A 14,533-nucleotide genomic window follows, 5' to 3' on the forward strand; every position below is an offset into this window, starting at 1 on the left:
TTGGTTTTCTGGTTTTGTAAATCAATGATCTGAAGATTAATCATGTAAGAAAAAAATGGTTTAAAATGATGAAAATGGGGTTGGCAGCAATGGACCTTGAATGTTTTTTTTTTTTTTTTTTAATATAATCAATTATCAGCTATTTATGGCATGTGTGTTCTAATCATTACTGTACCATTATAATGTTTGCTGTAATATATTGACTGAAAACACACACACACACACACACACACACACACACACACACACACACACACACACACACACACACATATATATATAGGGAAAATGTTTTGTGGGGGAGTATGAGGGCTGCACCTAGATACATGGGAGGGCAAAATGACTACCTTGCCTCCTATGGAAGGAAATAATGCCTATCCTATTGATGCTTCTACATGCACTCCCAATGGCCAATGTGTTGGTGCAGAAGCCACACTCCCGGACAAAACTCTCCCCCAAGAACCTTGCCAGTCTGGTATAAGCAACAACAGTGCATGGGGCCAACGTAAGGGATGAGGGAATCTTTAGTGCATGGGGCGGGGGTAGCTTGTTTTTTTGTGCCTGCTTGTGTTTGGGCGTAGACAACACAAGAATGGCAAGGTTGTTTCTCCATATATATATAATGTAAAACAATAACTCAACTTAATCCCTACTAAATAGGGTTGGGTACATGGATACTTACCATTTAACCAGCTCTATTTGAGATCATACTTGATACAAGGCCTAAGTTATACATATCTTTCCTCACCACTTCTAGAGTCATTTTAGGTTTTGTCACACCTCAATTCCGGTAAACCCAACTTACTATTTGGAATACCGGTGGTGTGAGTAAGACGCGTACCTGTCTTACAAACCTACTAGGATCTTTGATAGTAGTAACTTAACATAAACAATCTCAAAACATGAACCGAACCAGTTTCAGCGGAATCAGAGTATAATAGGGGAATCATAATAAAAATGGGGTTGGCATCTAATGATATCATATATAAGTAACCGAGTTATTCCATTACAATTATCCACAACTTATAATTAATAAGCCCAAAATATACCATTCACAATTCGGCATCAGAATATAAAAAATATACCGAGCATCTTGTGGTGCCGTGTATACATAGTAGTCGCAAGAACAGTTTTGGTCATGCTCCCCCGCTTCCGGAATCCACTAGTCGCTCACTCCGTACTCGGGTCCGGAGGATAGAGAGTCACAAGCCATAGGTACGATAGTACCTGCAACATCATCTAAATGGGGGCATATACATGGGGTGAGCTTCCACTTGCTCAGTGAGGGGTAGGGTTCATGCATAACCAAACACAACATTCACATATATAGTATTCCATGATGACATGAATACAGAAATTAAGCATATAGTCCATGATGGAATGATGCAATTCATTTGATTATTAAACCATCTAACAATACAACTAAGTCTGGTAATGCTACTACGGCACATTAGGTTGTATCCCTGGTCTCGAAACCGTCATCGACTACACAGCGATATAAGCCCTAGCTGTGATTAGGTGCCTGTTGGTCTCGGTATGTGTCCATCGGTCACCCAACAAACCCTTGATAACCCTCTCTTGGCAGTCACGATACCGGGATCACCATCAGCCACGTCGGACTAGTTCCCGCCTTCGGCAACAAGCACATCGTACTGCGAGTGTGGCATCCCGGGAACTTTCATCGAATATACCACCATTGGATTATCCAACACCTTATCCCTTGTTAGCAAGGGGACGTAGCATGGGGAATGTCACCTAACCACTATATCCTACATGCCTTTCATAATGATACAGTTAGTATGAACCACGCGACTTAGGGATCACCATCGACATGAAGCGGGTCCATTTCTAAGTATAGTCCCAGGGTACACGATACTGGGATACCATCGGCCACAAGGTGTGACCCACGACTATATATCTATTTTAGCATACAAAGCAATTGAGTAGGACTACACAACATCGGGATTCCCATCGGCCATGAAGCATATCCATTTCCAAATGCAGTTCCGGAGTACACGATATCGGGAAACCATTGGCCACAATTATGACTACATCTAATCTAATGCACATAATCAATGCATGAATGCAACAAATATATGGTAATCATAGTACTGGAACCACCTCAGCCACACCGGATTCCGTATCACAACATACATTTTATATCATTTCCATCAAAATATAACATATTATAGAATATCATCATCATTTAAGCAATTTAAATAATTATGTGAAAATCCTACACATACGAGCAACTCTATAATAATTAAACAATCCCAAAATGAAAGTCAACCATCCCCCACCTTGTTTAAGTTTGAACAGATCGGGTTCCAAGTACGGCTATCGAGTGTTCAATTCAATTTTGTCCTTGGAGTACGTGTGCATCTCTGTCCTAGATACAAAGGCAATCGAGTGTTATTACATGTCGGGAACATCGGGGAGAAAACATAGGGTTTACCCCTAAAGGAGTCAGACACTGTCCAACCTGGACAGTATAGGTCACCGGATTCAGTCACCGTAAACAGGGTTGGAACCCACCGGATTCATCAGATGTGAATTCGGTGGCCCTAGTAGAGAGGTCATGTGGTTCAGAGACCTCACCGAAAACAGCCACCGGATCCTGGACCACTGTTTCTTGTGGGTTGTTTCCGGTGGACACACAGAAGGTGCCTATGCCATTTGGGGTTTTTCTGCTCGGGTCTGATCTCCGGGATTTGTTTCATGGAGTTTGTAAGGGGTGTTCCTAGCATTATTTCAAGCTAAAGAAATCCCGATTCTTTGGGCCATTTGAGAGATACATCGATCGAACGATCGAAGCCCTAGATGGTCATTTGGTTACAAGGGTTGTCGGAGCTCACCGGATTTGGTTTGAGCTCGGTAATCACACCGGGGAGGTGGAATACATACTCCCCAAGCTTAGGGAGGTGTGGAGGCCAAGATTTACATCCATACTCACTTTACCCTAGCTTAAAATGAATGGAGAGAGTCATTAGAGAGGTGGCACTTACCTCTGGCAAGGATTTCAGCAACTAGGCAGGCAGCTGGCACCAAGGTGAGCTCCAAACTCCTTCCCTTTCCTCTTCTCCTTCCTTCACTTCCTTTCTCTCCTTCCTTTTCCCTCTCCAACGTTTATACAAGTGAGAAGTGAGGAAATGAGTCCTCATTTCCACTTACATAGTAAGTTCCCAACAGAGCATGTTTGGTTGTGTTCTTTCTTGTCCAAAGTGAGGAAATGAGTCCTCATTTCCACTTACATAGTAAGTTCCAACAGAGCATGTTTGGTTGTGTTTTTCTTGTCAAATGGGTTAATTCGGCATTCGGGATGCGCGGGCCTGTCTCATTGGATTCATATGAAATACAAGTCACGGGGAAGGTGTGGGAGAGAGTGTGTGGTCATCTGAGGCTGTTCCCAATGCGGGTGGTGGGGTCCACGGGCATCGGAACCAATTCATCAGCACAAGTGGCCACCGGATTCAGCCCTAGGTGCTTCCGGTGGTCAAGACAACTACGTGTCTTGATTGCTTGCTGTCCACAAGTTAGTTTTGCATGGGTGGTTGCCCTAGGCTGCACATATAGCCTTCTAGTAGTTTTGGTGCGTGCCGGGATTCGAGTGTATGGTGTTGGATATCTTACCGTCTGTGATCGGAAGGCTTGAATCCCCTCTAGTCGGATTGGCAAGCAATACACGAGCAATTGGGGTTATCCCTCCCCCTTTTGCAATGGGCAGCCGCGAGCCAAGATCCGGTGGTACTTTCCACCTCCGGTCCGAGACCTACCAGAACATTTCAAATTAGACCAGGTTAGGGCACCAGTGTAACATTCCCCCTTCCAGGTAAATCGAATAGTCCAGGGTACTGCTTCTTCATTTCATCTTCCCGCTTCCAGGATGCTTCCTGTTCTGGGTGATTCATCCATTTCACCTTGACGAAGGAAACAATGTGGTTGTGGAGAACGTGGTCCTTCCGGTCAACAATCTTTTCTGGATACTCCACGTAGGCAAAATCCTCGTCCAACTCACGTGGTATATAAGTCTTGACCTGAATGGGGTTGGGAATGTACATCCTCAGCATAGATACATGAAAGACATCATGTGTACACTCCAACTCTTGTGGTAAAGCTATCCTATAGGCCACCAGTCCAATCATTTCTAGCACATCATATTGTCCCACAAATCTAGGACTGAACTTTCCCTTTTTACCGAACCGCATCACTCCCTTGACTGGGGAGATCCGTAAGAATAACTCGTCTCTAACCCCAAACTTCAGATGATGCTTCCTCCTGACATCTGCATAACTCTTTTGTATGGACTAAGCTGCCTTGATTCTTTCCCCGATCACATTCACCTTCTCACTAGTGGCCTGTATAAAGTGCGGGCCTAGAATGTGTTATTCACCAACTTTGTCCCAATACAAAGGAGTCCAACATTTCCTATCATACTGTGCCTCGAACAGAGACATATCGATTGTGGCCTGGTAACTGTCGTAGGAGAACTCAATAAAGGAGATGTACTCGTCCCAACTGTAACTCATATCCAAGGCACATGCTCGAAGTAGGTTCTCCAAGGTCTCGATGGTCCTCTCTGACTATCTGTCTATTTGTGGGTGAAATGTTGTGCTAAAATTCAATTGGGTGCCTATAGCCTTCTGTACACATGTCCAAAACTTTGAAGTGAATCTGGGATCTCGATCGGAGATGATGCTAACGGGTACACCATGCAACCGGATGATGTTGTCAATATACAGTTTGGCCAACTTGTCCATGGAGAAAGTGGCCATAATTGGGATGAAGTGAGCTGCTTTGGTCAAGCGGTCCACAACTACCCAAATGGCATCCATACCCTTGTTGGTGCGGGGTAACCCGGTGATGAAGTCCATGGTAATATTCTCCCATTTCCACTCCGGAATAGGTAGTGACTGTAGTAAACCATGGGGCCTTTGTCTTTCAGCCTTAACTTGCTGGCAAGTGAGGCACCTTGCCACGTGTGTGGCCGCATCATTCTTCATTCCCTTCCACCAGTAGGAACCCTTTAGGTCCTTATACATCTTAGTGCTGCCGAGGTGAATAGAGTATGGGGAGCTATGTGCCTACTTCAAAACAGTATCTCTCAAGTTACCATCACTAGGCACACACAACCTTCCCTTCAACTTAAGAATCCCACCTTCAGTTGGAGAAATCCGGGTCCTTCTGATTTCCCTCCTTGCAGTCAGCTATCAATTTCTGTAACTCTGCATCAGTACCCTGAGCTGCAGCGATTCTATCCACTATACTAGGTTGTACCACTAATGCCGATGGTGACAAGGTGACACCTTCCACCAATAGCTCCAAAGCTAGTTTCCTGGCCTCTTCTAAGAGATGCTCATTGGTAGTCAAGGATGTAAGAGTCAGTGACTGCATTGGCCTTCTCTGGGTGATAGTGGATAGTACAGTCATAATCTTTCATCAATTCCAACCAACACCTCTGATGTAGATAAGTCACTTGGGCTTATTTTATTGCAAATAAGCCTTGGGTTGTTTTATGTATGTGTTGGGCCTTTGATCCCATGGGTTTTCTTTGAATAGGCCACTTTAATAGACCTAAAATATGGGTAGAAGGTAGAAAAACGGGATTTTATTCATTAGTTTAATTAGTTGTTATTTAATTCAATAAAGACCTATTAGGCCATTAGTTGGTTGTAAAGTCCTATATGGACTATTAGTTAGTTAGTTTTACTCCATGTTGGAGTCATAAAGTCAGAGTCCTAGTCCTATTTTGGGAAACTTCCTAGTTGTAGTAGGAGTGTCTAGTCCTATTGGGAAACTAGCTCCTAGTATTAGTATGATTATAAACTTCCCCTCTATAAATAGAGAGGCATATGTACCATTATTGGACAGATTTGATGAAAGAAAGTTTGCAACTAAATGCTTAGAGCAGTTGAGATAGTTGTGGGTGAGAAGCCCAGGCTGAGATAGCGACTTCCTTTATTCTCTTTCACCCTTCTCAACCCCCATTCTGTTTTATTCTTCTTTTTTATTTTGTTTGCTGTAACATTCAAGAGGTACAGTTCAAATTTTGATAAAAGTCTCCAGAAATCAGAACTGATCAGCAATCCTAGTGAGAATAGGAGAGAGATTAATCTCCTCTCTTTCTCTTCTGTACTCTGTTCAGCCAGGTCTTCAATCAGGGTATTCCAGGCCTCATAAGGATCCCACGATCATTACCTAGTCACTGTTGGAAGCATTCAACTGCTGTTCTTGAAGGTTCTTTTCAGTTTTCTCTCATAGGTCAGAAAATCAAGAAAGCTTGTAACTTCACAACCAGCCGTCAGAATCCTCTCAACTTTGGGGGTTTTTGTACCCTCCCTAGGGACTATCTACGTCCAAGAGTGCAACTCAATCGGACTCCTATAGCCCTGGCCGCACCTCTCTCTCTCTAGCTTTATAACATGTCTTTCTCTCTCCCATCAGGTTAGGTTTTGGGCTGGTTTTGCTCCTATATGGGTATTGTATCCTTGGGGATTTATTTGATGGTATTATTTCTTTGTTTCTTACTCTTATTTGTATTGTTTGGGGTTATAAACTGCAGAGTTAGTTACTTGTAATCTAGCCTTGCATTAAGTGGTATCAGAGCTACGGTTGAAGAAAGCTTCATACAATCTATTAGGGCCTAACCGAAGATGGTTCCATCAGTTCGTTACTTCGCTGGACAAAAGGATACATTCTACATCCTTGATTGGTTAGATTCTCTAGAGGAATATTTTGCCTACTATAACTTGACAGAGACACAAAAGCTTCAAGTTGTTTGCTTCCGGTTGATTGGTCATGCTAGAGATTGGTGGAGCGTCCATGAAAAGCGACTCCGAGTTCGAGGACATGAGCCTAGGACTTGGGAAGAGATGAAGTACCAGTTATACATCTACTGCTGCCCAATCTAATGATTAGCCACGTTATTTTCATGGGGAATTCCTTGAATGGATGCGTGAATTGGACATGTACTTTGACAACTACAACTTAACAGAGACACAAAAATGCCAATATACGTGTTCCCAAATGAATGATTGTGTACGAATGTAATGGAGAGTCCGTGAACGGCAACTTCAAGCTCAAGAATGTAAACCTAGAATGTGGGACGAGATGCAGTATGAGTTGGTAGGCATGTACCTATCTGAGCATGAATGAAACATGTACTTCCTTCCACCAGATGTCCAAAAGTCACCCACGCTTGACAATAGCATGCATAGTTTTTAAGGCGCTGCTAAGGCGACGCCTTACTAGCGCCTTGGCGTTGATGCGGTCTAGAGATGGTAAGGCAGTGTTCCGCCTTACGTGAAGTGGCACCTTATGGGGTTTTTTTTTTTTTAAACACATTTTAAAATTACTTGATGAAGATTCCAAATATAGATTTTTTATTGGTAGGTGTATGATTTTAAATCACTTGAGATGTATGGGATCAACTTAACTCCACCAAAAATAACCAAAACAAACAAAACAAAAACACGATTCACAAACAGGGTTTGGATTTTGTCAAGGGTTTTAAGAAAGGGCTTTGAGAAGGAATCAAGGAACAAGGAAGAACCACTTATCTAGGCGACCATTTTGCTCCGGTAGCGGTGAGTTTGCTCCGGCAGCGGTGAGCTTCATTCTTCATTGACAGGAGTAGAAATATAGTGGATGATCTTAGGACTTAGGCACTCATTTTGGCATCATAGAGGTAAGTATAATAAATATTTGTATTTTTTATGTCTTCTTTTCTTTATTTTTATAATTTTGCTTCATAATTATGTATTTATATTATATGTTAATTTGATGATTGATGATTGATGAAGATGAACTTAGTTTATTCACTTTATTGATTTGTTTTCTTGATGAATATCTTACATTGGTATGAATATGAACCTTTAATATTTATTTAACATATGAGTTATAGGATTCAACTAGGATTTGAGCCAAATAGATTGGTTTTATAAAAAAAATTACACAGGAACGCTTTAGTCAATAAGGCAACGCTTTATGCCCGTCCTATCTCTAAGGCACTCCGAAAGACCCTCAAACGCCTCCGTCGCCTTACCGCCTTAAAAACTATGATAGCATGAAGGAACCATCAGTCTCTATTGCGAATGAGCAACAAGAGAAGACACCTCTGACCAGTGAACTAGAGTCAAAAGTTAAGGTTAGTGTTAAAATTTTTTCAGCCATTCCTATTATTGAGGAAGAACCAGTCATTGATGTTCCCATCAACGAGACTCATATGGGAGAAGTAGAAAGCAACAAGGTTGCCACAATGGACAATGATGTTGAGACTAGGGAACTTGACACTACAACAACTGTGATGATTGTGAACAGTCAAGAGGAAGATCCTAAGGAGTTCAAGAATGAAGTTGTGTTTGAACCATCAATGGAACCAATTAGGAACCACCGGATAGATGAACCAAAAGAGCTTTACGTTGCATTGAAGTTAGAAGGGATCAAAGGTGCATATGTAGATGACCCTATGGATACATCTGAAGATGTTGAAGTTGAGCATGTGGAGTTTGTCATCCCATTAAAGTATCTTGAAGATCAAGCTCCTCACATTCTAGACTACATCTTTATCATAAAAAAGCTACCTGAATTTTTCTACGGCTTGAAGAAGGACGTGCTCCATGATATAATCACCCTCACACTCTACAAAATTCGAGGACGAATTTTTTCTAAAAGAGGGCGAGTTGATGTAGATAAGTCACTTGGGCTTATTTTATTGTAAATAAGCCTTGGGTTATGTTATGTATGTGTTGGGCCTTTGATCCCATGGGTTTTCTTTGAAATGGGCCACTTTAATAGACCTACAATATGGGTAGAGGGTAAAAAAAGGGGATTTTATTCATTAGTTTAATTAGTTGTTATTTAATTCAATAAAGACCCATTAGGCCATTAGTTGGTTGTAAAGTCTTATATGGACTATGTTGGAGTCATAAAGTCAAGTCCTAGTCCTATTTTGAATTCCTAGTTGTATTAGGAGTGTCTAGTCCTATTGGGAAACTAGCTCCTAGTGTTAGTATGATTGTAAACTTCCCTTCTGTAAATAGAGAGGCATATGTACCATTATTGGACAGATTTGAATGAAAGAAAGTTTGTATTTATGAAAGAAAGTTTGCAACTAAATGCTTAGAGTAGCTGAGATAGCTGTGGGTGAGAAGCCCAGGCTAAGATAGCCACTTCCTTTATTCTCTTTCACCCTTCTCAACCTCCCATCTGTTTTATTCTTCTTTTTTATTTTGTTTGCTGTAACATTCAAGAGGTATAGTTCAGATTTTGATAAAAGTCTCTAGAAATCAGAACTGATCAGCAATCCTAGTGGGAATAGGAAAGAGATCAATCTCCTCTCTTTCTCTCTTCTGTACTCTATTCAGACAGGTCTTCAATTAGGGTATTCTAGGCCTCATAAGGGTCCCACGATCATTACCTAGTCACTGTTGGAAGCATTCAGCTGCTGTTCTTGAAGGTTCTTTTCAGTTTTCTCTCATAGGTAAAAAAATCAAGAAAGCTTGTAACTTTACAACCAGCCGTTAGAATCCTCTTAACTTTGGGGATTTTTGTACCCTCCCTAGGGACTATCTATGCCCAAGAGTGCAACTCAATCGGACTCCTACAACCCTGGCCGCACCTCTCTCTCTCCATCTCTATAACAGATCTTTCTCTCTCCTATCGGGTTAGGTTTTGGGCTGGTTTTGCTTCTATATGGGTATTGTATCCTTGGGGATTTATTTGATGGTATTATTTCTTTGTTTCTTACTCCTATTTGTATTGTTTGGGGTTATAAACTGCGGAGTTAGTTGCTTGTAATTTCTAGTTACTTGTAATCTACTCCTGCATTAGCCTCTATCTCATATTGAGCTCCTTTTGGGTGAAGAAATGCTTGAGGCTCTTGTGGTCATTGTATATCTCACTCTTCTCACCATACAAGTAATGCCTCCAGATTTTCAAGGCAAAAATTACCGCTGCCAATTCCAAGTCATGAGTGGGGTAGTCCTCATAGTCCTTCAACTGGCGGGATTCATAGGCAATGACCTTCCCATGCTGCATCAACATACATCCCAATCCCAGCTTGGAGGCATCACTATACACAACCATACCACCGGTAGCGGTCGGAATAGTCAAAATTGGAGCTGATACCAACCTTTGCCTTAGCATCTTGAAGCTCTTCTCACAAGCATCAGACCGCTCAAATTTCACACCCTTACGTGTGAGTCGGGTCATTGGTGCAGAAATGCGGGAGTTCTTAATAAACCTCCTGTAGTATCCGGCCAATCCTAGAAAACTACGAATGTCTACCACATCCTTGGGGTGGTTCCACTCTAGAATTGCCTATACCTTGCCTGGGTCAAACTCTATCCCCTTATCTGAGACAATATGGCCTAGGAATGCCACTTGTGAAAGCCAGAACTCACACTTGCTGAATTTGGCGAAGAGTTGCTTTTCTGTCAGACGTTGCAATACTAGCCTCAGGTGAACAACATGTTTCTCTGCACTCTTGGAGTATACCAAGATGTCATCAATGAATACAATCACAAACTTGTCCAAGACATCTTGAAATACCCGATTCATTAAGTCTATGAAAGCAGCCGGTGCATTGGTCAATTGAAATGACATCACCAAGAACTCGTAATGTCCGTACCGACATCTGAAATTTGTTTTGCTGACATTACTATCCATGATTCTGAGCTAGTGGTAGCCAGATCTAAGGTCAATCTTGGAGAATACCTTAGCACCTTGCAGTTGATCCCATAGGTCATCAATCCTTGGCAAGGGATACCGGTTCTTGATGGTTAGCTTGTTCAGTTCCCGATAATCAATGCACAACTTCATGCTTTTGTCTTTCTTCTTGACAAACAATACCGGTGCTTCCCATGGGGACACACTAGGTCTAATGAATCCCTTCTTCAAAAGGTCTTGACGTTGCACTTGTAATTCCTTTAGTTCTATAGGGGCTATGTGGTAAGGAGCTTTTGACACTGGTGTCGAGTCGGGGAGTAGGTCTAACAAACTTTGTCTCTCGCTGTCAAATCATTCGAAAATATGTCCAGAAATTCCCTAACCACATCTAGTTCGGTCAATGGTTTGACCCCTATCTCGGTATCTGTCACAGATGCCAAGCAACCTTGACATCTTTGGTTTAGTAGCTTCTTCATCCGAGGTGCTGACACAATAATCCTCGTGTGTTTCTTTGGCTTATCACCTACAAAGGTGAATTCTCCCTTATCACGGGGTCTGAATACTATCACCTTCTCTGCACATAGCACACTGGCTTTGTAAGTGGACAACCAGTCCATCCTTAGAATCACATTAAAATCGGACATATCCAACTCGATCAAGTGTGCATTCAAGTCATATCCATTTATGGTCACCGGACATGGTTTATAAACATAATTTAATCTACCACACTTCCTGTGGGTGTACTCACTGCCAAACACTAGGTCAAGCTCTTGGGTGGAATTTCCATCTTCTTCGCAAATGTCGGTGACACAAATGAATGTGAATCTCTTGAGTCAAATAACATATGTGCAGGTAAAAATGCTATCAGTAATGTACCTGTCACCACTCTCGGTGTAGCTTCTGCATCCTCTGTGGTCACAACAAATACCCTTCCTTGTGGTCTCTGGCCCTGTGATGATTGGGCTGGCCGGTTGGCTACATAAGCCTGCTAGGGTTTAGGTGGCAGGGTATAAGATGTATCACCCGGCCTTCGGTGGGGGTATGTCTGGGCTAGGTGACCTGGTTGGTCACAATGGAAGCACCTGGGGTTTAAACCCACAAATTGAGACATACCACTGGAGCCGGAGGATTGGGAGGCTTGACTTGCTTCTGGCCTTCTTGATTGGACTGGAGTTAGGTTGATATAAGGGCTTCTTTAGTGCTTGTTGGCTCCCTTGGAATTAGAGGACACCATGGGCCTCGTCCCCATTCCTTGTTGAGCCGAGAAATTGTCCCTTTGTCAGTCCTCAATGGACTTGGCCACTTGGACCACTTCAGCATATGTTTGTAGTTTCAACCCAACTATAGTAGAATTGATGCTTGGCCTCAATGCCTTTTCAAACTTCCTGGCCTTGGACCTATCATTTTGGATGTGCTCCAGAGCAAAGTAGTACAGCTCCTGGTACTCTAGCACTGATCGGGATCCTTGCGGCAAATTGGAGAACTCACTCTCTCTCCTGTCCCGAAAGCTCTCAGCGAAGTAATTCCCAAAGAAGGTCTCTTTGAAGTCTTCCTAAGTGGGGGTGGGGTTGGTTGCTGTCATAGTGAGCTTAGTAGCCCTCTACCAAGCATTGGCTTCATTTGCAATTGGTAGCCGGCACATAATATTTTTTGCTCATCATTGCAGCCCATCAATTTAAAGACTTTCTCCATACCCCCAATCCATCTTGAGGGAAATAACTGATCATGGCTCACATTGGAGAAGTATGGGGGCCTCAACGTTTGGAACTTCTCCATCATTTTGGTTAGGTCAGTCCAACTCTTTACGTGCACTTGGGCCTACCTTTGCACTTGCTCGGGTACTTGTCTTTGAAACTGCCCTTGTACTTGACCTTACATATGTCCGTGCACTTGCCCTTGCATCCCATTGGATGTCTGAAGGGTGGCTGAGCCAATTGGCACAGGGGCTGGTGCCAGTGGAGAAGGGGGTGCGGGAGGTGCATTCCGGGCTCCAATAGCAGCTTGGATCCGGGTGTCAATCCCGGCCATGAATTGAGTTTACTTCTCTTCCACCTCACGCATTATGTTTGCCCATTATATTGGCAACATCCTGTGCCGTGAGAATAGGTGGGGCCGGTGGCACATTGCATGGTCTACCCCGGTTCTGTGTAGGGGGAGCGAGAGGTGACGTATTAGATTGAGATCGGGTATTCCTGCGCTGCATGATTCCTGTTGAGGAATCTTAATTGGTCACATAAATAAGTAGTGAGCATATTAAGGTTAACGTGCATAGTGGGTCCCATATGATATTTAAGAAGTGCATTAAGGTTAGAGCATACACGGGAGGGGCCCATGAAGTATTGAAATCCGATCACATGCGTATCAGGGAGAAAATCCCCAATTAAGGAAGTAAATATGTAAAATAAAATAAAATAGAAAAATTGATTTGGTTCAAAAAATGTTCACCAGAAATAGGGGTTTTTCACCAGAAATATGGGTTGGTTCATCGGTGACTAAAACAGACCAAAATTCAAAAATTTACTCACTGGAAACAGTTCACCGGATTCAGGTCCAGTGTTTCCGGTGGGCATCCTGGGTGTTATAAATAGGCTCGGGATTGGGGTTTTTCTCACAAATCCCAGTTTTCCTTGATGAAGAAGGAGAGGAAACGACCAAGGAAGGTCTCCCCATCCGTTCCCTACCTTTTGCTCACGATTTTGCACTTGATTGTCGTTGTACACACATCCAAGGTGAGTTATTCTCTGACTTAGGTTTTGAGATTTTCTCTTTGGTTTTTGGCATTCTTCCTAACTTAGGTTTTGTTCTTCTTAAACCCTAGGAACTTTGTGTTGCAACCATGTCTGGTCACCGTGTTCGTACCTGTCGTGCTACTGCCCAATAACACCCTGCCATTCCCGTTGAGAAACAGTATGATCATCGGTTGTTCTGCTCTGTGGAGGAGTAAGATCGCTGGGAGAAGTTTGAGTACAGGAATTTCGATCCTGGGAAGTATGTGAGGACAAGGGACTTCTGATGTTTTCGTCTCCGTTAACACTTTGAAGCCATTGGGTGGTATTGCATCTTAAAGCTTAACATGAAATACTATCCGTGGCTTTTGAGGCTTTTCTACTGTAACCTATGATGTGAGAATCGCGGCACCGAGGAGATGAGGATCACCTCGAGGGTGGAAGGGATTGATAATTCCTTTGGAATGGCCGAGTTGGCCAACATTCTAATGATCCCCAATGAGGGAGAGCTGGCCTACTGCCCTCCTAGGCATGGTTTAAAGTATCTCCGATACTGATACGATACCCTCCGATACGTATCTTAAATTTAGCTGACCAATACGATACATGAAATTTTTAAAATCCTTTCGTATCAATATATATCCTATGATACATATCGATATGCATCAATATATATCCTATGATACATATCGATATGCATCAATACACCACTGATACTTATCGATACGATATGATATGCACCGATACGACTCTATGGAAAATATAAAATCGAGGTGAAATGTACTTTTCAGTATGTATCGGTATGTATCGATCAGTACGTATCGGTGAGTATCGGTATGTATCGGTATGTACTGATATAGTGCGTTACGGTCATATAGTGGCCAAGAAGGGTAATTTTTCAGAAAACACGATTTTTTGAGGGGTTTTTGTTTCAAAGTTGTTGCTAGCCATATTTCTTTCAAACTAAAGTAGAAATTAATGTTGGAAACAAGGATTTTACATTTATGGGACAACTACAAACCTTGAATTCTTAGTGCAATACCCTCAATTTAGTGTTTATGCATAATACACGTTATCAATAGCTTTTTTTTACAAATTCTTTATACAAAAGTGTTTAAAAAAAATGTTTCCTATCCATTTAT

The 14,533-nt window shown here is 42.4% G+C and overlaps 1 protein-coding gene across 8 annotated transcripts in view; it reads left to right on the forward strand.

The window, feature by feature from the left end:
* The window catches only part of LOC122068119 (DNA replication ATP-dependent helicase/nuclease JHS1), a 90,029-nt gene that overhangs the window by 27,467 nt on the left and 48,029 nt on the right, over positions 1 to 14,533 (forward strand). The gene's annotated exons all lie outside the window — the stretch shown is intronic.

The sequence above is a fragment of the Macadamia integrifolia genome, unplaced genomic scaffold (genome assembly GCF_013358625.1).
Source record: "Macadamia integrifolia cultivar HAES 741 unplaced genomic scaffold, SCU_Mint_v3 scaffold342, whole genome shotgun sequence".
In the NCBI taxonomy this organism is placed as follows: Eukaryota; Viridiplantae; Streptophyta; class Magnoliopsida; order Proteales; family Proteaceae; genus Macadamia; species Macadamia integrifolia.